Genomic DNA, 23,490 nt, shown 5'->3' on the forward strand with positions numbered 1-23,490 from the left:
GCCTCCCATTTGATCCGGGTTTCCTGCCGAAGCTCAGCAGCACCTTCCGCCAACTGGTGGTTTTTCATTTTCTTCTGCCCCGGGGCCTTTTTCCAATGTGTGAAATTGCTCTCTTTTTCTTTCTGTGGGTGAGTCTCTATGCTTCCTGAAAAGTTATACTTTTGCAAAAGTGACTTTTTGCAAAGGCTTTTCCCTCTGGTACTTTCAAGACCCCACCTAGTTGGCTACTCTTCACTTCCTGCTTGTACCTTCGCTTGCTCTGTCCAGTGGGGACTGAGGAAGCAGCAGGAGGAGCGTTGTCAGAGGAGCCTTCCAGGAGGCTGGTCTCGGTTCTGCTGGTAGAAATGGCAGGAAGGTTTTGCAAGGAAGAGAGAGGAGCCCGTGGCAGGCCGCAGGGGTGGGGAGGCCAGGTTCTGGGAGCATTTGGTAGCAGGAATAAAGAGCACCTGGGAACATGCATTTTAGGGTTTGTTGAAAGGATGGGGAGGAGGGAAAGGCAGGCGGGGCCAGCAGAGCAAAGGGCTGTGAGTGTCCTGCTGTACTGTGGGGTCAGTGGGAGCCATTGGAGGCTCAACGCCTCAGACATGGCAAAAATCTCAGTTTTGCAAACCAAGGTTGATCTGGACAAGAGACAAGAGACAGGAGGAGCAGAGAGAAGAGAAAAGCAAAGTCCCCCCAGGAGATCAAAGGCTGAGCGGAGTGGCCACAGCGTGCCTGGGTAGGGGGACCAGGAGCGGAGCGCCCAGTTCGAGGGACACTCTGTGGGTGCATGTGCAGAGTGAGGAGGGGTTGGAGTCCCAGGAGGTGCTGGGTCGTCTACCCTGGCTCCTGCACGGTGGGGTCCGCAGAAGAGACACCCGGGAAGAGCTCAGAGGAAAGAGCAACGAGCCGGTTCTCCATTCAGTAAAGAATTTAAAAACCAAGCAGAGAGGCAGTATCTATTTGCAAACTCTACAATTGACGGGTGTCTGTTTTCTGATCACGCAAGAGAGTCATGTTGGGTGGGAGTGCAGAACGTTTTGGTAATGAGAATAACGAGGAAATATCTTTTCCTTTCTGCTCTTATAGCCTGGGAGGATCCTATCTGGCCTTTGGGGCCCAGCAGGAATGTAATCTCATGGGGACAGAACTGCCTCCCACCCCGCGCCCCTGTTCTCAGCTCATAGCTGCACCCGTCCTGCAGAACTGGAGTCCCCAGTCCTCTGGCACGCCATGATTGAAGGCCAAAGGAAAAGAAACAGAACTGTGGACTCCGTGCAGTAGGAAGCACTGGAGGGGGCCCTTTGCAGAGGAGAGTGGCACCTGGCTCTGGGGGCTCTGCGTTTCAGAGTCCAGTTAGACCCGAATCATAGCGGAAGGTGTGGGCTGGGCCGCCGGGGGCAGCTTGCAAGTTCAACGACCACTGTTGCTGGGAAATGGCCAAAGTCCAGAGCCCACTGTCTTCCTTCTTTCCTGGGACCCATTGTCCTCCGTTTTTCCCAGAGGGTTGTTTCCCACATCCTTTATATCCTTCCATGATAGACATATCAACAACATATATATATATATATATATATATATATATATTTTTTTTTTTGTAGTGGGGATTGAACTCAGGGACACTCAACCACTGAACCCCATCCCCAGCCCTATTTTGTATTTTATTTAGACACAGGGTCTCACTGAGTTGCTTAGCACCTCACTTTTGCTGAGACTGGCTTTGAACTCACGATCCTCTGACCTCAGCTTCCTGAGCCACTGGGATTACAGGCCTGCGCCACTGCGCCCAGCTCAATTTAATCTTTAAACCACCCATTTGACAGGGTACCTAATATACAGAAATCGTCACTAAAAATGGAAAAATAGATATATAATGTTGTCTATATTCTTATAGCTATAGATCCAAGGCACAGGGAAACCCACAGGTTTGTCTCTGACCAGGTCAGTGACCTTAGACCAGGTCCTTAGGGACTTCTCTCCAGGCTTGGACTTTCCCAGTAGACTCACACACAGGTTTTGCAAACAGGCATTTGCCCCACACAGTTATAAATAAGAACTCACAACTAGATGCTAAATTAGATTTCACAACTAGATCTGAATTTCTTGCTTCTTTTGCATTGGCTGGTTGGTTTTGTTTTGTTTCTGGGGATGGAAACCACGGGCACTTATCACTGAGCTACATTCCCAGTTCTTTTTATTTTTTATTTTGAGACAGGGTCTCACTGAGTTGCTGAGGCTGACCTTAAATTTGCCATCCTCCTGCCTCAGCTTACTGAGTCACTGGGATTACAGGTATGCGCTACTGTTTCTGGCTCCTGATACCTTTGATAAGCTGGAAAATCGAACAGGCTCCTATTTTGCACACTCCCCACCATTCCCCAAGATGCCCCCAACACTCAGGTGGAAGGACAGCTGCTATGTAGTAAGGTGCTTGCACTGTTGGTTTTTTTTTTCTACATAGAAGAATATTATTATGTAGGGCCTTTAGCAAATGGACACACAGGAAGCTGGAGTGGGCCTGGTGTTCAGAGATGAAAAAGAAAGAACGTTTGTTTTGTTTTTTTCTTGTTTTTTTTTTTTTTAAAGCTAATGGATTGATCTGAAATAAATTTTATTGAAAACAGTTTATCAGTTAAATATTACCCACTCAACACTGCTTAACCTGTAACCTTTCAAAAAATAACAATATATATTTGTACAACACTTTGCAGATTTTGAAATAGACTTTCCAATCCTGAGATCACTTGAAGGTTTTGTTAAGAAAACTTGAAAATAAAAATCAAAACACCATTTATCTGTTGATTGCTTGTAGATCTTCTGTGAAGTGTCTGTTCATATCCTTAGCCCATTTGTTGATTAGGTTATTTGTATTCTTGGTGTAGAGGGTTTTTAAAATTTATTTTTATTGTAAACAAATGGGATACATGTTGTTTCTGTTTGTACATGGAGTAACAGCATACCATTTGCATATTCATACATTTACATAGAGTTTGATTCATTCCGTTATTTTTTCCTTCCCCCCCACCCCTCCCACCACTCTTTTCCCTCTATACAGTCCCTCCTTCCTCCATTCTTGCCCCCCTGTCACCCCCAATTACGTGCCATCATCTGCTATTCAGGGAGATCATTCGTCTTTTGGATTTTTGAGATTGGCTTATCTCACTTAACATGATATTCTCCAATTTCATCCATTTGCCTGCAAATACCATAATTTTGTTCTTCTTTATGGCTGAGTAATATTCCATTGTATATATATACCACAGTTTCTTTATCCATTCATCAAATGAAGGGCATCTAGGTTGGTTCCATAGTCTGGCTATTGTGAATTGAGCAGCTATGAACATTGATGTGGCTGTATCTCTGTAGTATGCTGATTTTAAGTCCTTTGGGTATAGGCCAAGGAGTGGGATAGCTGGGTCAAATGGTGGATCCATTCCAAGTTTTCTAAGGAATCTCCACACTGCTTTCCAGAGTGGCTGCACTAATTTGCAGTCCCACCAGTAATGTATGAGTGTATCTTTTCCCCCACATCCTCTCCAACACCTATTGTTGCTTGTGTTCTTGATAATCGCCATTCTAATTGGGGTGAGATGAAATCTTAGCATTTCTCTTATTACTAAAGACGGTGGACATTTTTTCATATGTTTGTTGATTGCTTGTAGATCTTCTCCTGTGAAGTGTCTGTTCACATCCTTAGCCCATTTGTTGATTGGGTTATTTGTATTCTTGGTGTAGAGTTTTTTGAGTTCTTTATATATTCTGGAAATTAGTGCTCTATCTGAAGTATGAGTGGCAAAGATATTCTCCCACTCTGTAGGCTCTCTCTTCGCATTGCTGATAGTTTCCTTTGCTGAGAGAAAGCTATTTAGTTTGAATCTATCCCACTTATTGATTCTTGCTTTTATCTTTGTGATATGGGAGTCCTGTTAAGGAAGTCTGATCCTAAGCCAACAAGGTGAAGATTTGGACCTACTTTTTCTTCTATAAGATGCAGGGTCTCTGGTCTGATTTCAAGGTCCTTGACCCATTGTGAGTTGAGTTTTGTGCAGGGTGAGAAATAGGGGTTTAGTTTCATTCTGTTGCATATGGATTTCCAGTTTTCCCAGCACCATTTGTTGAACAGACTGTCTTTTCTCCATTGCATATTCTTGGCACCTTTGTCTAGTATTAGAAAATTGTATTTATTTGGGTTTGTGTCCATGTCCTGTATTCTGTACCATTGATCTACCTGTTTTGGTGCCAATACCATGCTGTTTTTGTTACTATTGCTTTGTAGTATAGTTGAAGTTCTGGTATTGCAATACCCCGTGTTTCATTCTTCCTGCTAAGGATTGCTATAGCTATTCTGGGTTTCTTATTCTTCCAGATGAATTTCATGATTGCTTGCTCTATTTCTGTAAGGTACGTCATTGGGATTTTAATTGGAATTGCATTGAATCTGTGTAGCACTTTTGGTAGTATGGCCATTTTGACAATATTAATTCTGCCTATCCAGAAACATGGGTGATTTTTCCATCTTCTAAGGTCTTCCTTAATTTCTTTCTTCAATGTTTTGTAGTTTTCACTGTAGAGATCTTTTACCTCTTTGGTTAGATTGATTCCCAAGTATTTTATTTTTTTTCAGGCTATTGCAAATGGAGTTGTTTTCCTCATTTCCCTTTCAGCTGTTTTGTGGCTTGCGTATAAAAATGCTTTAGATTTATGCGTGTTGATTTTATAGCCTGCTATTTTGCTGAATTCATTGATGAGGTCTAGAAGTTTTCTGGAGGAGGTTTTTGGATCCTCTAAATATAGAATCATGTCATCCGCAAATAGTGACAGCTTAAGTTCCTCTTTTCATATTTGTATCCCTTTAATTTCTTTGGTCTGCCTAATTGCTCTGGCTAGAGTTTCGAGGACAATGTTGAATAGAAGTGGTGAAAGAGGACATCCCTGTCTTGTTCCCATTTTTAAAGGGAATGGTTTCAGTTTTTCTCCATTAAGAATGATGTTGGCCATGGGCTTAGCATAAATAGCCTTTACAATGTTCAGGTATGTTCCTACTATCCCTATTTTTTCTAGTGTTTTGAGTATGAAGGAGTGTTGTATTTTGTCAAACGCTTTTTCTGTGTCAATTCAAATAACCATATGATTCTTATCCTTAAGTCTATTGACATGATGGATTATGTTTATTGATTTACAAATGTTGAACCATCCTTGCATTCCAGGGATGAACCCCACTTGATCGTGGTGCACAATTTTCTTAATATGTTTTTGGGTACGGTTTGCCAATATTTTGTTAAGGATCTTTGCATCTATGTTAATCAAGGATATTGGTCTAAAATTTTCTTTCCTTGATGTGTCTTTTCCTGGTTTGGGTATGAGGGTGATATTAGCTTCATAGAATGAGTTTGGTAGGGTACCCTCCTTTTCTGTTTTCTGGAATACTTTGAGAAGTATTGGAATGAGTTCTTCTTTGAAGGTCTTGTAGAACTTGGCTGAGAATCCATCTGGTCCTGGGCTTTTCTTGGATGGTAGATTTTTAATGGCTTCTTCTATTTCATTGCTTGATATTGATCTGTTTAAATCATGTATGTCCTCCTGGTTCAGGTTGGGAGGAGCATATGTCTCTAGAAATTTGTCAATGTCTTCGGTACTTTCTATTTTGTTGGAATACAGATTTTCAAAGTAGCTTCTCATTATGTTCTGTATCTCAGTGGTGTCTGTCGTGATATTTCCTTTTGCACCATGTATTTTAGTAATTTGAGTCTTCTCTCTCCTTCTCTTTGTTAGTGTGGCTAAGGGTTTGTCTATTTTGTTTACATTCTCAAAGAATCAACTTTTTGTTTTGTCAATTTTTTTAATTGTTTCTTTTGTTTCAGTATCATTGATTTCAGCTGTGATTTTAATGATTTCCTGTCTTCTACTACTTTTGCTGTTATTCTGTTCTTCTTTTTCTAGGGCTTTGAGCTGGAATGTTAGGTCATTTAGTTGTTGACTTTTCATTCTTTTCTGGAATGCGCTCCATGAAATGAATTTTCCTCTTAGTACCACTTTTATAGTGTCCCAGAGATTTTGATATGTTGTATCGTTCGTTCTCATTGACCTCTAAAAATTTTTTAATCTCCTCCCTGATGTTTTTTGTTATCCATGTTTCATTCAATAGCATATTATTGAGTTATTGAGTCTCCAATGTTGGAGTAATTTCTGTTTTTTATTTTGTCATTGATTTCTATTCTCAGTCCATTATGATCTCATAGAACACAAGGCAGTATCTCTATTTTTTTGCATTTCCTAAGGGCTGCTTTGTGGCATAGCACATGGTCTATTTTCGAGATGGTTCCATGTGCTGCTAAGAAGAAAGTGAATCTGCTTGTTGATGGATGGAATATTCTATATATGTCTATTAAGTCTAGGTTATTGATTGTGTTATTGAGTTCTATGGTTTCTTTGGTTGGATTTTGTTTGGAAGATCTATCTAGTGGTGACAGCGGTGCATTAAAGTTGCCCAGAATTATTGTGTTGTGGTCTATGTGATTCTTGAAATTGAGAAGGATTTGTTTGATGTACAGGGATGCACCATTGTTTAGGGCATAAATATTTACTATCGTTATGTCTTCCTGATTTATGGTTCCCTTAAGCAGTATGAAATGTCCTTCTTTATCCCTTCTGACTAACTTTGGCTTGAAGTACACTTTATCTGATATAAGGATGGCAATCCCTGCTTTTTTACTGAGTCCATGTGCATGGTAGGTTTTTTCCCATCCTTTCACCTTTAGTCTGTGGATGTCTTTTTCTATGAGATGAGTCTCTTGCAGGCAGCATATTGTTGGGTCTTTCTTTTCAATCCATTCTGCCAGTCTATGTCTTTTCATTGATGAGTTTAGGCCATAACATTCAGGGTTATTATTGAGATATGATTTGTATTCCCAGGCATTTGGCTTATTTTTGGTTTAAGTTGGCTTGGTTTCTCCTTTGAGTGGTTTTTCTCTAAGGCAGTTCCTCCCTTTGCTGACCTCCATTGTTGTTTTTCATTTCCTCCTCATGGAATATTTTGTTGAGAACATTCTGTAGTGCAGGCTTTCTATTTGTAAATTTTTTAACTTTTGTTTATCATGGAAGGATTTTATTTCATCATCAAATCTGAAGGTTAGTTTTGCTGGGTATAAGATTCTTGGTTGGCAACCATGTTCTTTCAGAGCTTGAAATATGTTGGTCTAGGCCCTTCTAGCTTTTAGAGTCTGGGTTGAGAAGTCAGCTGCTATCCGTATTGGTCTCCCCCTATATGTAATCTGATGCTTTTCTCTCACGGCCTTCAAAATCCTATCTTTATTTTGAATGTTAGGCATTTTCATTATAATGTGCCTTGGTGTGCATCTGTTGTGATTCTGTGCATTTGGTGTCTGTAAGCCTCTTGTATTTGATATTCCATTTCATTCTTCAGGTTTGGGAAATTTTCTGATATTATTTCATTGAATAGGTTGTTCATTACTTTGGTTTGTATCTCCGTGCCTTCCTCAATCCCAATAATTCTTAAATTTGGTCTTTTCATGATGTCCCATAGTTCTTGGAGATTCTGTTCATGATTTCTTACCATTTTCTCTGTTTAGGCAACTTTATTTTCAAGATTAAATATTTTATCTTCCTTGTCTGAGGTCTGTCTTCCAAGTGGTCTAGTCTGTTGGTGATGCTTTCCATTGAGTTTTTTATTTAGTTTATTGTCTCCTTCATTTCAAGGATTTCCGTTTGGTTTTTTTTTTGTTTTTGTTTTTTTTTTTTTTTTTAGAATCTCTATCTCTTTGTTGAAATGATCTGTTGCTTCCTGCAGGTGCTCTTTCAGCTTATTGGTATTATCATTCATTGCCTGCATTTGTTCTCTAATCTCATCCTCTGTTTCGCGAATCATCTTAATCATGTATAATCTGAAGTCCTTTTCTGACATTTCTTCTAACATACTGTCATTGGATTCTATTACTATAGAATCTAGATTTGTTTGGGTCATTTCCTTCCCTTGTTTTTTCATGTTGTTCATGTATCTTCCTCTCTAGCAGTGCAGATCTGGGGTATTGCAGATTTCCCCCTATAGGCTGATAGTGGCCCTATAGGTTTCCAAAACCCTTTCTTTAAGGGGAGATCAATATTAGCAGTACCCAAATCAGACACTATGCAATCCTAGACCAAATAGCCCCTATGGGGACAATAACAAAACTGTCATAATAAACAAAATGAGTTCAAATATTATCTTCGGTAAAACAAACAGGTTTGCAATAAGGTCTACAGTTTCTAATGGAGGACAAAGAGGATGCAGAGGGATGTAGAATGTGGCTGTTAGTGGGATAAGAAAAGAATATACAGAAGTTCTAGATAATAGAAAGGGTGAGAGTGTAATCAAAAGAAATTGGATATTAGCATGCAAAAAAGGGAGAAAGAGACTCTGAGGGAACAGGTAAACAAAAGGAAAAGAAAGCAAGAAAATAAAGTATAAAAACTTACATTTTTTAAAAAAAGAGAAAAAAGAAAATCTACTGTATTTCAGTCATACAGTAATGAAACCTCCCAGAGTTCAGTAGCCTGATGCATGAGAGGTACCTGACAATGAGCTTCAAGCCTCCAGCAGGCGTCTCAGGATGGGCTTGTTTTGTTTTTTGATGGAAGTAACCACTATTCTAGTGTGCTGTCTTTTTAATTTTGTTGTTGTTGTTTTTATCTTTATTTTTATTAGTTTTAGTGCTAGGGATTGAAACCGGGGCCTCGTGCTTGCTAATATGCCTGCTCTACCACTGAGCCACCCCGCAACCCTGTGTGCTGTCTTTAAGGGACAAATGATCCCCTAGATCCCCTACTTCACTCATTTTCACGCACAGCTGGGCCATGGCTCCTATGCTCAGGCCTAGGCATCAGGACTGCCCTCAGAGAGACAGTAGTGCTCAGTGGTTAGGACGTGGCCTTTCTACATGAGCTTAGACAAGCCCCTTAATCTCCCTGCATCAGTGGCCTTGTCTACAAAATGGGCTGATGATGAGGACACCTGTGCTGTGGGTGGCTGTGAGGACTGACGGAAGCGAGAAGTGCCCAGAGCTCATGACAGCCTCTGACACTTGGCGGGCGCGCAGAGAACGGGAGCTCTTTGGTCATTACGGTGAGTGGCAACGTATTGACTTATTCGCTCTCCAGTTAATTCATTTGGAAAACGTGTATTGACTTAGTGACTAGGAAGCTTGATGCCTTTGAGAGAAACCAAGCCATAAATTTTAAAGGTTCCTTGATCCCTGTCAGTGGTTCTCAACCCCGGCGAGACCCTGGAATCTTCTGGGGTGTTCTTGTAAAACACTTTTCTGGTGACCCACCAAGACCAACTGCACCAGAGCCTCCAGAGGGAGGGTGTGCAGCCCCCAAAGTGACAGCAGTGAGGCCTGGTTATGGCCGGGGTAGGGCACGGTCCACAAGCCGGGGCCTGGTGTACACAACCTGAAAGTGAGCACCTTTGATTATGTCCTTAGATACCCTTTTGCCTCACCTGTCTTTGTCCTTTCTCAAACCACAAGGCCAGGAACTCCACTAAGGCAGGGATTCTTTCTCCCCAATTATTTTGCTACTATTTCTGTGCAGCACACCCCCCTTTATCCACAGGGAATACTTTCCAAGACCCTGGATGGATGCCTGAAACCGCAGTGAGTGCAGAGCCCTATGCGGTGCCTGCGACGGCAATGAGCCGGCGATTGACCCTCGGAAAGAATGGGGAGAGGGCGCAGGACCGGCCTGCCCACAGGCTTCAGGCCACAGCTGCCTCTGCACTGGGCCTGTGGTACATAAACCAGAAAGTTTCGTCCTCCACTTCAGATGGCCAGTGTTTCCAGAAGGGACCTGGGAGGTCAGCTGGAACCGGGTTTCCCCCACCAAATGTATTCCTTCTCACTCTTTCAAAGTTTGCTGTGTCTACATCCAACCAGAACTACTATTTATTTAATAGATTTTGACATCAATTTGTTTATTCATGTACATCAATAAACCTGATGAAGAAATCTTACAAAAATCAGTCGTACAAAGGAAAAATTACCGCTTGCCATATAGGTAGTTATAAAAATAAGTACAAAGGAAAGGAACCAGGTTCTGAGATTGGGCTGGATGTTGTCACCCTCTGAGGGGTGAAGCCTCTGCCCCCTTCTCTTTCCATTGTGCAGAGAGGTCTGGAAACACTGGACAGGGCGGGAAACATTAGCACCAGACTTGAGACTTCCTCTTAGAGGGAATCGACTCTGAAAGTGACGCCTTTCTCCTCCTGCGTTCTTATTGTTTAATGCCAAGTCCCCGAACCCGAATGGTTTCCAACCTCAGTGGCACTTGTCCACGCAGGGAAAATTTCAGCAGGTCCGATCTCCTTGTCCAGCAAGATTGAGGTTCGAAGAGGAGAAGGGTCTGACCAAGGTTGGTCTCTGATGCACACATGCATTCCTGGACTTCCGTGTCCTGAGCGCCTCCTATCCACCCGGCACGGTCGACCATGGTGGCCGAGACCCAACGTTCATGGGGCTGTCACCCCAAGCACAGAAGAGGGACTGAGCCCTGGATCCCTGATTCTAGAGCAGTGTCCTTTCCCCTGTCCCCTTCCCATCTGGCAGAGGATGAGTCCTTCATTCCTGCCCGGGCTCTGTCCCCCTGGGTGACTCTGGCTCTTGGGGCCACATGAGCATCTTTTTGTTTTAATCAAGCAGCTACATTTCACCCCATCCTGGGCTCGGCTTCTCTGCAGCACACACTTCAAGAACGCTGCTAATTTCAGCGTCTGGCTTCCAGACCCAGACGTCAAAACAACTACCTTTCATCTCAGGTTGGTAACGTAGCGAACCTTCAATATTGGGAACAGATAGCCCCGGAGGTGGGTTCATATCTCTCAGCAAGATTGTGGTAACCTCACTCTCCTGCAGCCGATCAAGGCCTTCTCTCGGCCTCGTAGCTATTTTAATACAAATGTTCCTTTCATTTGACTGATTGAAGGTCTCCAACCTGCAATAAATGAAACATCTGATCTCTTTAAATCCAAATCACTTTTTCTTTGATTTTCTTTTACTTCTATTTCTTCATCCTTTGTTCCACAGCTCGAGTCAAATTTCCCTTTAGAAATTGAAAGAATGTGTGTGGGTCTCTCCTGCTTCTTTTTTTTTTTTTTAACCAAACTCTAGTGCAGCTGCTCGTTCATGGACAAGAATATTAAGATTGAATTCAATGGCACCTTGTCTTCAGCAATGTGCTTCCTGTGCTGTTGTTCCTTCCACTGTGGGTCATGGATGTACATATTAGCCTCCGTGTACTGGTCACCCCTGCTGGACTCCCCAGTAACCCCTGGACTTGAGAGAGGGTAAGAGTTCAGATATTTTCCTCTGCTGAAAGAGCCAGGTTATCCATCCACAAAGCCCACATGTAAGTGCCTGGCTACGGAGTTAAGCATGTAATTGCCTTTGAAATGGCAGAGTGTCCTCTTGGCATTGAGTCCTCACTTTCAGGTGGTGGGTCACAAGGTGGGTCATTCCATTAGTCTCTGGAATGACCAGCATGTGCATGTCAGTCATTTCAAAAGGCAAGTAGGGTCTACCGGCGGCTGCTGAAACCCTTTGTGCGTTCATCTCTCTGCACCCTGCATCTATACTTGGTCAGGATGTGGACTCACAGAGCGGCCTTGGCCTTGGTCTGGGGTGGCCTGAGCTGTAGGAAACAGTGCTGCTGATTCCATCTGCCTCCTCGAATTGGTAGAAAGGTTTGTCCCTTGGGGTGGATTGGGAGGTATCAGGAGGCAGTCATGGGAACATTCTGGAGTGCTCTGTCAGGGTCTGAATATTGGTGATCTTCCAGAATCTATGTGTTGAAACCTAATCCCCAGTGGGATACTATCAAGAGGTAGGACCTTCAGGAGGTGACTAAGTCACAAGTACCTGTGAAAGGTCCTGGGAGAGCTGCTTGGCCCCTTCCACCATGTTGAGAATGTAGCAAGGAGGTGCCATCTGTGAGGAGCAGACTCTCACCAGACACCAGATCTGCTGGTGCCTTGATCTTGGCCTTCCAAGCCTTCAGAACTGGGAGAAATAAATTTTTGTTGTTCATAAGTAGCCCCATCTGTGATATTTTGTGATAGCAGGCTGAAAAGACTTAAGTGCACTCCTTAACCTTGGACTGCTGCTACCCAGGGCCAGCCAGGCTCCCTGCGCCTGTTCACAGTCCCTGGCCTCAAGGAGCTTGCTACGAATGATCTGCTTCTGCTCTCATTCATCCCCACGGTCGGTAGTCAGCACTGCAGATGGCCCAAGTCTTCCCTGCTTCCTGGCATCTGAAATCTACTTAGTCCCCTCTGCGTTGTACCAGGACTGGCGGTATGATTGAAAAGAAAATGGCAGAAGAGTTAATAAATGGTACCGCATCAAAATAAGAAGCTTCTGCACAGTAAAGGGAATAATTAGGAATGTGAAGAGAGATCCCACAGAATGGGAGAAAATCTTTGCCAGCTACTTTTCTGGCAGAGGATTAATACCTAGAACACATAAAGAGCTCAAAAAACTTTACACCAAAATAATCAAATGACCCAATTCATAAGTGGGCAAGTTAATTAAATAAACATTGCTCAAAAGAAGAAATACAAATCGTCAAAAAATACATGAAAACATGTTCAACATCATTAGCAATTATGGAAACACAAACCAAAACTACAGTAAGATTTCATCTCATACCGATCAGAATGGCAGTCACCAAGAATACATATCACAGTAAATGCTGGAGAGGCTGTGGAGAAAAAGGAACATGTTAACACCGTTGGTGGGACTGTAACCGCCATGGAATTCAGTATGGGGGTCCTCAAAAGACTAGGCATGGAACCACCATGTGACCCAGATATACCACTTGTTAGTATTTACCCTGAAGAATTAGAGTCATCTTCCTACCGTGATCCCTGCATACCCAGGTTTATAGTAGCACAGTTCACAACAGCCAAACTATAGAACCAGCCTGGATGTCATCGACAGATGAATGGATAAAGAAAATGTGGTGTATATACACAATGGAGTCTTATTCAGTCATAAAGAAAGCTGAAAGTTTGGCATTCACAGGAAAATGGATGGAACTAGAGATCATCCTGTTAAGCAAAGTAAGTCAAACTCAGAAGGTCTGGGGTTGTATGTTTTCTCTCATATGTGGAAGCTAGACAGGAAAGGAAAAGAAAGGGGGGAGTGGATCCCCTAAAAATCAAAGGGAGATCAGTAGAGGAAAGGGACCAAGGAGTGGGGAGGGGAGGGGGGAGGGGGACGTGATGGGGAGTGATGTGGCTATATTATATTGTGAGCCATGTACACTTATGTAACAACAAATCCCATCAACACGCACAACTGTAATACACCATTTAAAAAGTGTGGGGAAAAATGGTATAAAGGAAGTTGTGTACTCTCAAATCTCCCGAGTCTAGTCTCCCCTCATGCCTGAGATCCTACCTCTTAGCTGGCTTTCCCTGCCCAGTGGGTCTCAGTAGCCTGCCCTCCAGGCCTGCTATGCTTTTATTGTGTCCTCCAAAGTTCACGTGTTGATGGTACTGGAAGGCAAGCCTTCGGGAAGTCATGATAGTGGGGTTCCATGCTGGCAATAGTGGCTGTATAAGAAAAGGTAGAGAGACCTGAACTCTGCCCCCCAAGTGATGCCCTCCGCCATATTATGATGCAGTAAGCAGGCCCTCCCCAGACACCAAGCAGATGCCTGCACCATAGTTTTGAATTTCCCCGCCTCTAGAAGCCAAGAGTCACACAAACTTCTCTTCTTTATAAGTTACCTAGTCTCTGGTATTTAGTTATATAAGCAGAAAATGGACAAAGACAAGGCCCCAGCCTCTACCCTGAATCTCCCTGCTTCCTAGGGCCTTTCGCAGTCCAAAAGATCACAGGGACCCTCAGAGATGACTTCTCATCTAGGTTGCCCAAGTCCTGCTGAGGGAGGCAGCTTAGTGTAGCCAGACTGAGCCAGTTCTTCTCCGTAGCTGTGTGGCCATGGGCAGGCCGTTTAACTTCTCTTTACTTCAGTTTTTTTATCTGCAAAATGGAGAAGACAGAAGCATCCACAACCAGAACTGAGGCAAGACAAGCAAAGCTCAGGATGCAAAACTTAAGGCAGTCCTGGGGTTCCTCGCTTGTCTCCCGCAGCCCCAGTCTTGAGTGCCCCTTTGCAGCGTTCCCGTGAGGTTTTTTTTTTCCCTGGGAACAGCTTTGTCATGCTGCAGGGACAGTGGGTGTACTGAGTGGCAGGCTGGTGGTAGTGGGCTGGCTAAGGGGCTGGCTGACTGCTGCAGCTAGAAATTAAATCCACCATGCCTGCAATTCAGAATTCTTGTGTTGAAGACCCACTCTGCACCAAGGACTTACAAGAAGCCAGGGAGAAGCCAGGCAGGGACCAGCTCTTGAGCACTCACAGCTGGTGGGTCAGACACATTAGCAGTTTCCCTAAGACACTTGCTAAATAAAGCAGACAGGGGCTTTGAGAGATGGTCAGTAAATATTAGTTGAATATCTACTTTGTGCTACAAATGACTTTAGGCATAAAGAATCTAGCAGTCCATAAAATAAAACAGAGTGAGCATCCTTTAGAAATAGTGCCAATATATTTCTCCGACTGATACACATTTATACTTTCATGTATCCATGCAATAAGTATTTATTGAGCTCCTTCTGTATGCACAGCAGTATGCTAGTTGCTGAGAGTACTAAACTGAACAAGATAGAGATGCTCCCTGCCCTTGGGAACTTATACTGTAGTTGGGGATACAAAATAAACACTGAGTGTCTTTGGTCCTATTTTCCCAGAAGAAGGTGCTGAGACAAGGATTCTAGTGCAAGTGATTTTTTAAGAAAGAGCTCTCAGGGGAGATGCGTCAGGGAACAGGGAAGCAGGGCAGGAAAGGGCAAGAAGTCAAGCCAAAGCTTGACTCATTTTTCCACGAGGCCCGACCTCCAGAATTCTCTCTTTGAGTCTGCTTCTCTTTGAAGCAGGGGCACTGGGCCCTTATTCCCAGATCCTGGCTCTAGGCTGACAGGGGTATGGGAGTGAACTTGTGGGCTCATCTGCCCCTCTTGACATGCCCCCTGCAAATCATCTGTAGGGCCCAAGGCCCTCCCTTGAAGAAAGGTGTGGTGGGGCCCTTTAAGAGGGAAAGCTTGCGAGTGGGCACACAGAGCCAGTGAAGGGGACATGGGAGTCTGGGCAGAGCATCACATGATAAATGCAAAATAACTGACTGACAGGTAGAATGGACATGATTGGCAGGGCATTAACTCTCCACTCCTGATGCTTCCTCCCCACACAGGGGCTCCACTCACCAGACAGGGGCCCCAGAGAGTCTCGGGTCTCTATTCCCTCGAAGTGCCTCTGTCCCGAAGAAGTTGGGATGACTTGGCTGATGGACTCTGATTCCAGGAGGAATCAACTGGGCATGAGTAGCTCAGCCCTGTCCTCAGCCTTGGGCACTTCTTTACAGATCCCCGCAGGACGAAGAGCCACCCCGGGCACAGGGATGGAGGGTGGCAGGTGCTTGCCCACTAGGGAATGAATGGCTGCAATGGGACATGAGGCGGGTGTCTCAGCCAAGACGGCAGCAGCCCACGCACAGATCTCCTGGAGGGAGTGGGCTTGGCCTTCACAGGAAGGTCCACTGTGGGCAGAAGAGGACAGAGGGGCCGTGGCAGGAGTCGCCGTCTGAGTGAGGTGGGGCCACGTCTGCAGGGCCCACAGGATTCCTCTGGTTTCCAAGTACAGACATGGCAGAAGGGGCAGAGGAAGAGGCAGCGTCCAGTTAGGGCCAGTGGCGTCCAGGTGGGAACTGACTGGCTCGAACCAGAGCCTTTTGCAATTAGGGGTGAAAGTGGCCAGATTTGGACTCCCTTTCAAAGCTGAGCCTACAGGCTTTGCGGTCTGGCTGTGTGTCATGGAAGGGGTCGCGGGTGTCAGCAGCAGCCACTGCCATGCTGCGCCCACACGCCCCCTCTGTCCGCCTTTAGAGCCGCTTCAGCGCCAGCCTGCGCATTTCATTGTCCGAGGGTCTCCTCAGACCGCAGGAGCCCGCTCGGGTGCCCAAGCGGGCCGGAAGGCTCCCCTGGGGCCGCTTGCGCCAAGGACGGGTGGCGCGGGTGTGCACTCGGCCCCTCTCCTCCCCACGGGGGAGCCGGCGCTGGGCTCCTGCTCTGCACCCTTCCCTGGCGCTCCCCAGTGTGTTTATCCGCTTTTTCACTGAGACCGAAACACCGGACTAGAACCACAGAGGCGGGAAAGCTTATTTGGACAGTTTCAGAGGTTTCCCTCGGTGGTTGGCTGACTCCATTGCTCTGGAACAGAGGGGAGGCAGCCCATCATGGCGGGAGGACATGGCCCAGGGAAGCTGCTCGGCTAGTGGCAGCCAGGAAGCAGACAACACCAGACACCAGGGACAGAGCACAAACCCACGATCCACCCCCCGGGACCCACTTCCTCCGGCCACACCCACCTGCCTACTAGTCTTTTCAGAACATTAATCCATCAAACGGATTAATCCACTATTAGGTTACCACTCACGTCCGCTGATCCTTTCACCTCTGAACATTCCTGCGTTGTCTCACACAGGAACTTTGGGGGTACACCTTATAAACAAACCCAAGTGAAGCCCCAGCTGCTTCTGGTCACTCGCATAACGACAGGCCCTTGTTTGACTCCTCTCTTTCCTGTCCCTTCCCCACTCCTGGCCACTGCCCCCTGAAATCACCCTCCAAACAGACACCCTGACCCTCAGAGCCTCGCCCCAGGGTCTGCTTCTGGGCAAATTCCAGCTCAGACGCCTCCGAAGCTTCTGGCCAGGTCAAACGGACGACTGCACAGGAAGACCTGGGCCCACCCGAGGGGAAGGTCTGGGGAAGGACTCCCAGCTTGTAGACCGGCCGTGTTGAGGTGGAGGTGTCCGCAGCCATTCAAACCAAGCCAGGGAGGAGCCGGGGGAAATGCACGTCTGGAGAGCTGAGGAGAGACGTCGGGCTGGGCCAGCAGGTCAGAACCAGGGCAGGGTGGACCTCTGGAGGGCAACAGCAGAAGTCCACCTTCTGGCCGGTCCAACTGCTGGCGGAGTAGACCACTGGGCAAGTCCAGTTCCAGACAGGCCCCGCATCCGGGTTTCCCTGCTGTTTTTAAGGAGCATCCAGACTCCACAAGGGGCAGCTGACACGAGCGCGGGCTGTTGGTAAGGGGAACTTGTGGCTGTTTGAACATGGGCAGCGGTGGGTACCATCTTGAATTTGAGCCTTGAGCTCAGACCACCCTGAGGGGGGCTGACGCCATCACCATAGCATCCTCGGGCAGGCCAGTTAACTCCACTTAACTCCTTCCATCTGTGAAGTGACGATAGAGTTACAGGATATTAGAAATTAAAAAATCACCCCTAAAGGATTCGACTGCGAGAGATTGAATACACTTGGCTTAATCCCCCTCTCGGGAAGCTACCTGTGATTTTTTTTCCTGCGTCTTGTCTGCATCCTACTTCCTTCCGTGGTCTGAAGTAATTTCAATGGCCGAGGCAGGAAGAGTTGCATGGACGCCAGGGCTTTGGCCCACAGAACTGCTGTCACTGTCACACAGTGAGCCCGGGGTGATTTAGACGGAAGTCTCAGGGAGCCTCCGATTAGCCTCTCACCTCACTCACCTCACTGCAAGAGAAGGTGGAGAGGACGTGTGTGTGTGTGTGTGTGTGTGTGTGTGTGAGAGAGAGAGAGAGAGAGAGAGAGAGAGAGAGAGAGAGAGAGAGAGAGGGGGAGGGAGGGAGGAATCACAGTGGACCATGAAGGCCCGAGTTAGGCATGAGACTCGGGACATTTCCAGACCTGGTGAGAGCAGCGGTCCCGTGGCAGCACGCGGGCCCTGGCTGTCAGAAGCCCCAGCCCAGGTGTGCGTGGGGCTTTGTGTCCCCATCCTGATGGGGCCCTGCTTCGCCAGGAGGGCCCTGGCTCAGGCTGTGTGTCCCCTGCTGATACACCTGCAGGCTCTCCGCTCCGCTGGGGCCCTCCTGAGCTCCTTGCACGTGTCCTATAGTGAGTTTTAAAGGGCCTCTTTGTCCTGAAAGCGCTCTAAACAACAATCGCCCCTCTCTTCCTTCTTCCTTCCCTTCCTGGCGTTTCATGTCTGGCTCGGCTCAGGCCTGGTTGGAAACCTGCGGCTGTTGAGTGTGTGTGGAGGAGGTGAAGTCTTCTCATGTCCTGCTTGTTACTCGCAGGAAGGCGGACATCAAAAGGCCTGGCGCCGGCTCCCCACGTGGCCCAGATCTTCCTGTATAATGTGGATTGGAAATTGGGGCCTCTGTGTTTCCCTGGCTCAGATCATATCAATTCCGTTTTCTCCTTCACTTAATTTGTAGTTAGAGTTGTTCTTGCAGACGCAGCAGTGGCTGGTGAGGAGACGGTGGAGGGGGGGGGTAAGGATGCAGGCCAGATGCTGGGGAGGGAGGGGAGGGACAGCCGCCACAGTCCAGGGCGACCCCTGGCCAGGGGGCTGCTCGGTGGCATTAACCCCTGAGCACCTGCCTCCCCAGATCAACTGCTTCCTTTTTTGAATCCATAAAACGAGGAGCTTGTAATAAATGGGCCCTGGGGAACTCTGTGGCGCTGCTTCTCTGGTGACTCCGCTCCCAGTTCTTAACGTGTGGTCTTGGCCACACAGAGGCCCACCTCACTGGGCCTCCCATCCTCACTCTGGGATGGAGGTTGGGAGGTGACCCAGTGAGCAGTATCCATGCGGGTGCGAAGCTGCTGCCTGGAGCATCAGAGGAGCCCATGAACGGTATTTAAATATGCAACTTATCTTCCGAGCGAGCTGCCTGTGTACCCACGAGAGTGCCTTGGAATCTTAATTTCACGTTTATCCTCTTAAAGATTTTAGCCATTGTGGGCCATGTATGGTTTCTGTTGTATGTTTTTTTCCAACCATTTAAAATATAAAAAGTGTTCTTAAGCTTGCAGGCTGTGCACAACCACGTGGTGGGCTGGAGATGGCTGTGAATCATAGTTCGTTCCTCCCCGCTCTAGAGACAGAATGCTAGAGTTCAAATTCCACCTTGGCCACTCATTAGCTGTGTGATGTTAGGCAAGTTGCTTGGCCTCTCTGATTACTTTCTTCATCCACCAAAATAAGATTGTATCTACCTTTCTCATGGTACAAAGACCCTGAGGCCTGTCATAGAACTCCAAGAAAGCCAGAAGAGCAGCGAGGCCAGGGCTGTGTGCTCGACAGAGTTGGGAGCTCAGATGTTAGAGGAGCCGTGAGTTGCAGAAGAGGGCAGACCACGCTGGGCCTTGCAGGCCATTGCAAGGTCTTTGCAGTCCAAGGACGCTGGGAAGGTGGCCAGACTCCTCCCCCAGCCCGTCACAGCCAATGGTTTTCTCATTTGACTTAGGAGCCTGCAGTGGTGCCTCTACGCCTGACATCACTCTCTTCCCTTTGTTGTAGACACACACAATCGTCTTTGCTCTCAAGGAGCTCAGAGTTGCTGGGCACGGCGCACATGCCTATAATCCCATCAGCTCAGGAGGTTAAGGTAGGAGGATCACAAGTTCGAGGCCAGATTCAGCAACTTAGAGAGGCCCTGTCTCAAAACAAAATATAAAAAGGGCTGGAGATGTGACCCCATGATAAGCACCCTGGGGTTCAATCCCTGGTACAAAAGGAAAAAAAAAAAAAAAAAAATTGCAGGTCTCTGCAATGAACCATGCAGACAGAAGTGGTCCAGGGTTTCACTTGTGAGTTCTTGAGGTGCCTTAGTTAAATGCCCTTCTACTGCCCACCCAAGCCTCCCTCCTGCAGCATCCTCCCTCCTTTCCATTTTGGTCACATTGAAAAGGACCCTGCTCCCTACCTCAGGACCTCTGCACATGCTGTCCCCTGTGAGAATGCCTCTCCTCCCCACCCACCATGCACCCAGGCTCCTTTGTTAGGAACTCCGTATTGTCTGCTTGTCCCCTGCTCGGGTACCTTCCCCGATGCCCTGTCTATGTTACTCATTCTCAGCATCTCCCACACTTCTCCCAGGTGGCACATTCTCAGCAGTCGTGAATCACCTGTTCTGATCATGCTCCCTGCCCGGGGAGGTCTGCGCCCCCACACCTGGCACCATGTTGGAACAGAGGCGCACCATGCACAGCTGCTGGAGGGGTGAACAGCCACGGCCCAGGGCTGGCCGTCTACGACTGGAGGAGCCACCGACTCAAGTCAGTGTTTCAGAAAGAGAAGATCTTCTTTCACATCTCCTAAGCAAATCTGCATTTTACGAGGCAAAATAAACCTTCGGTGAAAGGAACACCACTCTTGCAATGGTGAAAATACCTTAAGGGTGCCAAGTGCCCATGGTTTGCATCCAACTCTTCGATAAATCATGATCCCTGCAGCCATTCTGCCATTACTGCTCCAAACGGGATGTGTGGCATCTTAAGAGGGAAGCTGGTCCCAGGTAGGGGGAGCCATGCCCGAGGGGAAGCGGAAGTGCAGGCCCTAGGGGAGGCGGGAATGCATCCGGAAACGGACAGCCGGACACTGGGGCTTTGACTGCCCCTGGGAGAGGGCAGGTTCTGTAGGTGAACAACAGCCTCACCTGGAATGGCCAACTGGGCAAATCCTGCGAGTGAAGCAGAGAAGTCACTAGGGAGTGCTCAGAGGACACGGTATGGATAGGAGGTCCCCTTGCCGGCAGGGCCACGGGGACTGAGAAGGATGGTTTTAGCTGAGAGCAAATGCTTCCAGGGGAAGCAATGGAACCATCTTTAATTAGCAAGCTTAAAATATTAATTTCTGAACCTACCACCCAACATGTCCCCAGTCACAAGAGGCTTGTGTCCACGGAAAGATCATCGATAGAAAATAAAGCAGCTGCGTCTTCTCCATGTATCTAAGTCGTGTGTGATTGACAGGCACCCACCAGGGCAGCCCTCCGGCCTGCACTGCTACACATCACCTGAGGACAGCTGCCTGTTGGTCCCATCTTAGCCACCTGACAATACCAGCATGCCTTCTTCCCTTCACCACATTGTCCCTTCCCTCCTCATCCACTGTGACCTTTTTTTTGTGATCAAGACGTCCTGCTCTGGGTGACTAGAATAGTCTTACAGCAAACATGAACTAGAGGTCGGGGATAAGTGGGACATATTCCCAGCTTCCAGTTCAGTTTTGTCCCCAGACAGTCTTGTCCAAGATATTGATGCACAGGAGATACCAATGACCAAGGGTGTGTGTGTGTGTCTGTGTGTGTCTGTGTGTGTTGGTGTGAGGTTATTTCCATAATGGACTATGTCAGCCTCACCTGTCCACACACAGACACCAGGGCCCTTGCACCTTCAATCTGCCCCTTATGGATTCCACTGCCCATGAGTTCCACTGCCACATTAACCCCAGTCTTTAAATCCTGGAGCATGGTCCAGCTCACTCCAACTACCCTCTGCTCCTGCCAGGAGTTAAATATTCCTGCCAGGACGTGACCTTTTTGAACACATCTGATGGTTCTATCATAAAACAATGGCGAAGCAGTTTAACGGAATCTTTTTTAAGTGCACACTGACATCTGATACAGAATAATAAGACTCAACCCTTGCAGAGGACTTGTCATCTTCAAAGCACCGTGCTGTCACGAGCGGCCACGGTTGCTGGAGGTAGACGCGCTTCCCAGTGTCACGCTGCATGGCATCAGAAGAAATTTGTGGGGGACAGGAGCAAGAAGCTTGCTGGGAATGCTGAGCTATGCTGGGGAACTGTCTGGAAATAAGTACAGGAGAGATTCTCGGGATAATTGTCATTTCCATTCCAATTCTTCTCAATTATGTGCAATTTTTTTTTCTGGCTCAGAAAGTGTAAGAGTGGGGAGGCCGCAGGAGCGTATCCAATTGGCTGAAGAGAGTCACGTGGCCACTCCTCTGGCAAGCCTGGGGCCTATCACAGCCTTCCCGGAGCTGTCTCCGGAACTCCGCGCCTTTCCTCCCGGGGTTCCTGCCCTGGCCACCAGCAGCTCCTCTCCTGGCAAGACTTGAGCAGAACCCCGCCCCCCACCTGCTTCCTCTAAATTCCCCCTGATTTCTTTCCCACAATCTGCTCCCAGTCCTGCAATAAGAGTGAATTTTTCAGTATGCATGCACATTTTATGTCATTGCCCTTTTATTTTCTCTCCATTGTTCTGAGAACCCAGAGCTGGCCTGTGTGTGGGCTGCGGTCATCCACGGCTGGGCCCTGACATCCCCCGCCGGCCACCTTCCCATCACTCTCCTGAGTGCTCCGCCCTCTGGTCTGTGCCTTTGCCATTCTCTGTACCTCGGAAGTGCCCCCTCCATCGCCTTCCCCGTAACACCCAGCTGCCTTCACCGAAGGTTCCGGGCGGACAGGGGCCTGCTTTACTTCCTGTGCAGCGCTGTGTTCCCAGAGCATGAGGGCGTGGTGCTGGGGCTGGTTAATACTGATGGTTTGAATGAAGAATGAATTTCTCCCAAGCCCTTGCTACTTTTCTATCTGCCTAAATATTCAGCTAACTCGGGTGCATTCAGATCAAGGTCAAAGTCAAAATCCTTGGAGTGTACCATTCTGGGGATGCTTATCAGGTGCTTCCTTACTCCACAACCATTGCAGATCTGTCTTTCTCTCACAAGTCTAGCACCCGTAGAGTCTAGGCATCAGACACACTGAGCACGTGGGTTTGCAACGGGCCTGCAGGGGCCACCCTTTCTGGGCTTGATGCAGAGTGGAGTCTGCCTCGCATCTTTGAGGGCTGGTTCTGCCCAGATCCCAGGACCTGTCTTCTCTCTTCCTCTGCTCCTCCTCATTCATCCTTCTCCAGTGGTATAGGCCTTCTCCAGTGCCCACCTGTCCCAACCTCAGTCCCTTTGCATTGGTCATTTCCTCTTCCTGGAGTGTACTTTTCTTTTCTCCATCTTTTCATACTTTTCTTCCTCAGTTAATTTAGGTAACTGCTCAAAAATCACTTGCCCAGAAAAGTCTTCTCCTCTGAAGGTAGAACGTCCCCTTTTCTCTCATTTCCACAGCCTGCTTTTTAGAAGTTGTTTGTTATGGCTTTTGTGAAGGCATGGCCTGTGTTTGTTTATCAGCTGACCTTCCCTGGAATGCACATTCCAGGAGAGCAGGCGCCATCTGTGTAGCACGTCACCAGGTCTTCAGTCTCTGGATGGTGCTTGGAACCCAGGGGGCTCAGTGAGCACTGGTTATTGATGATGCTGTCACCCAACTGGCTAGTTTTGTCACTGGGAAAGATAATCAAGAGATCTTGCTTGATTAATATTTTAGCTGTATTGGAATAGACTCTCATTCCCATAAACCATCTTCCCAAATCCAATTCCAAAATCACCCTCCCTTTCTACCTCTTGCTATTTCTGACTTTCTCCACCAATCGAGGTCGCACACACATACACACATACAACACATACTTACCACACTTTATTAGATCATTAGTCGAGGTGGCAGAGAGGTGACATTCTTTGATGTTATCCTCCATGTGCTTCGATTTCAAATAAATTA

Source organism: Sciurus vulgaris (assembly GCF_902686455.1).
Source record: "Sciurus vulgaris genome assembly, chromosome: 17".
Classification (NCBI taxonomy): domain Eukaryota; kingdom Metazoa; phylum Chordata; class Mammalia; order Rodentia; family Sciuridae; genus Sciurus; species Sciurus vulgaris.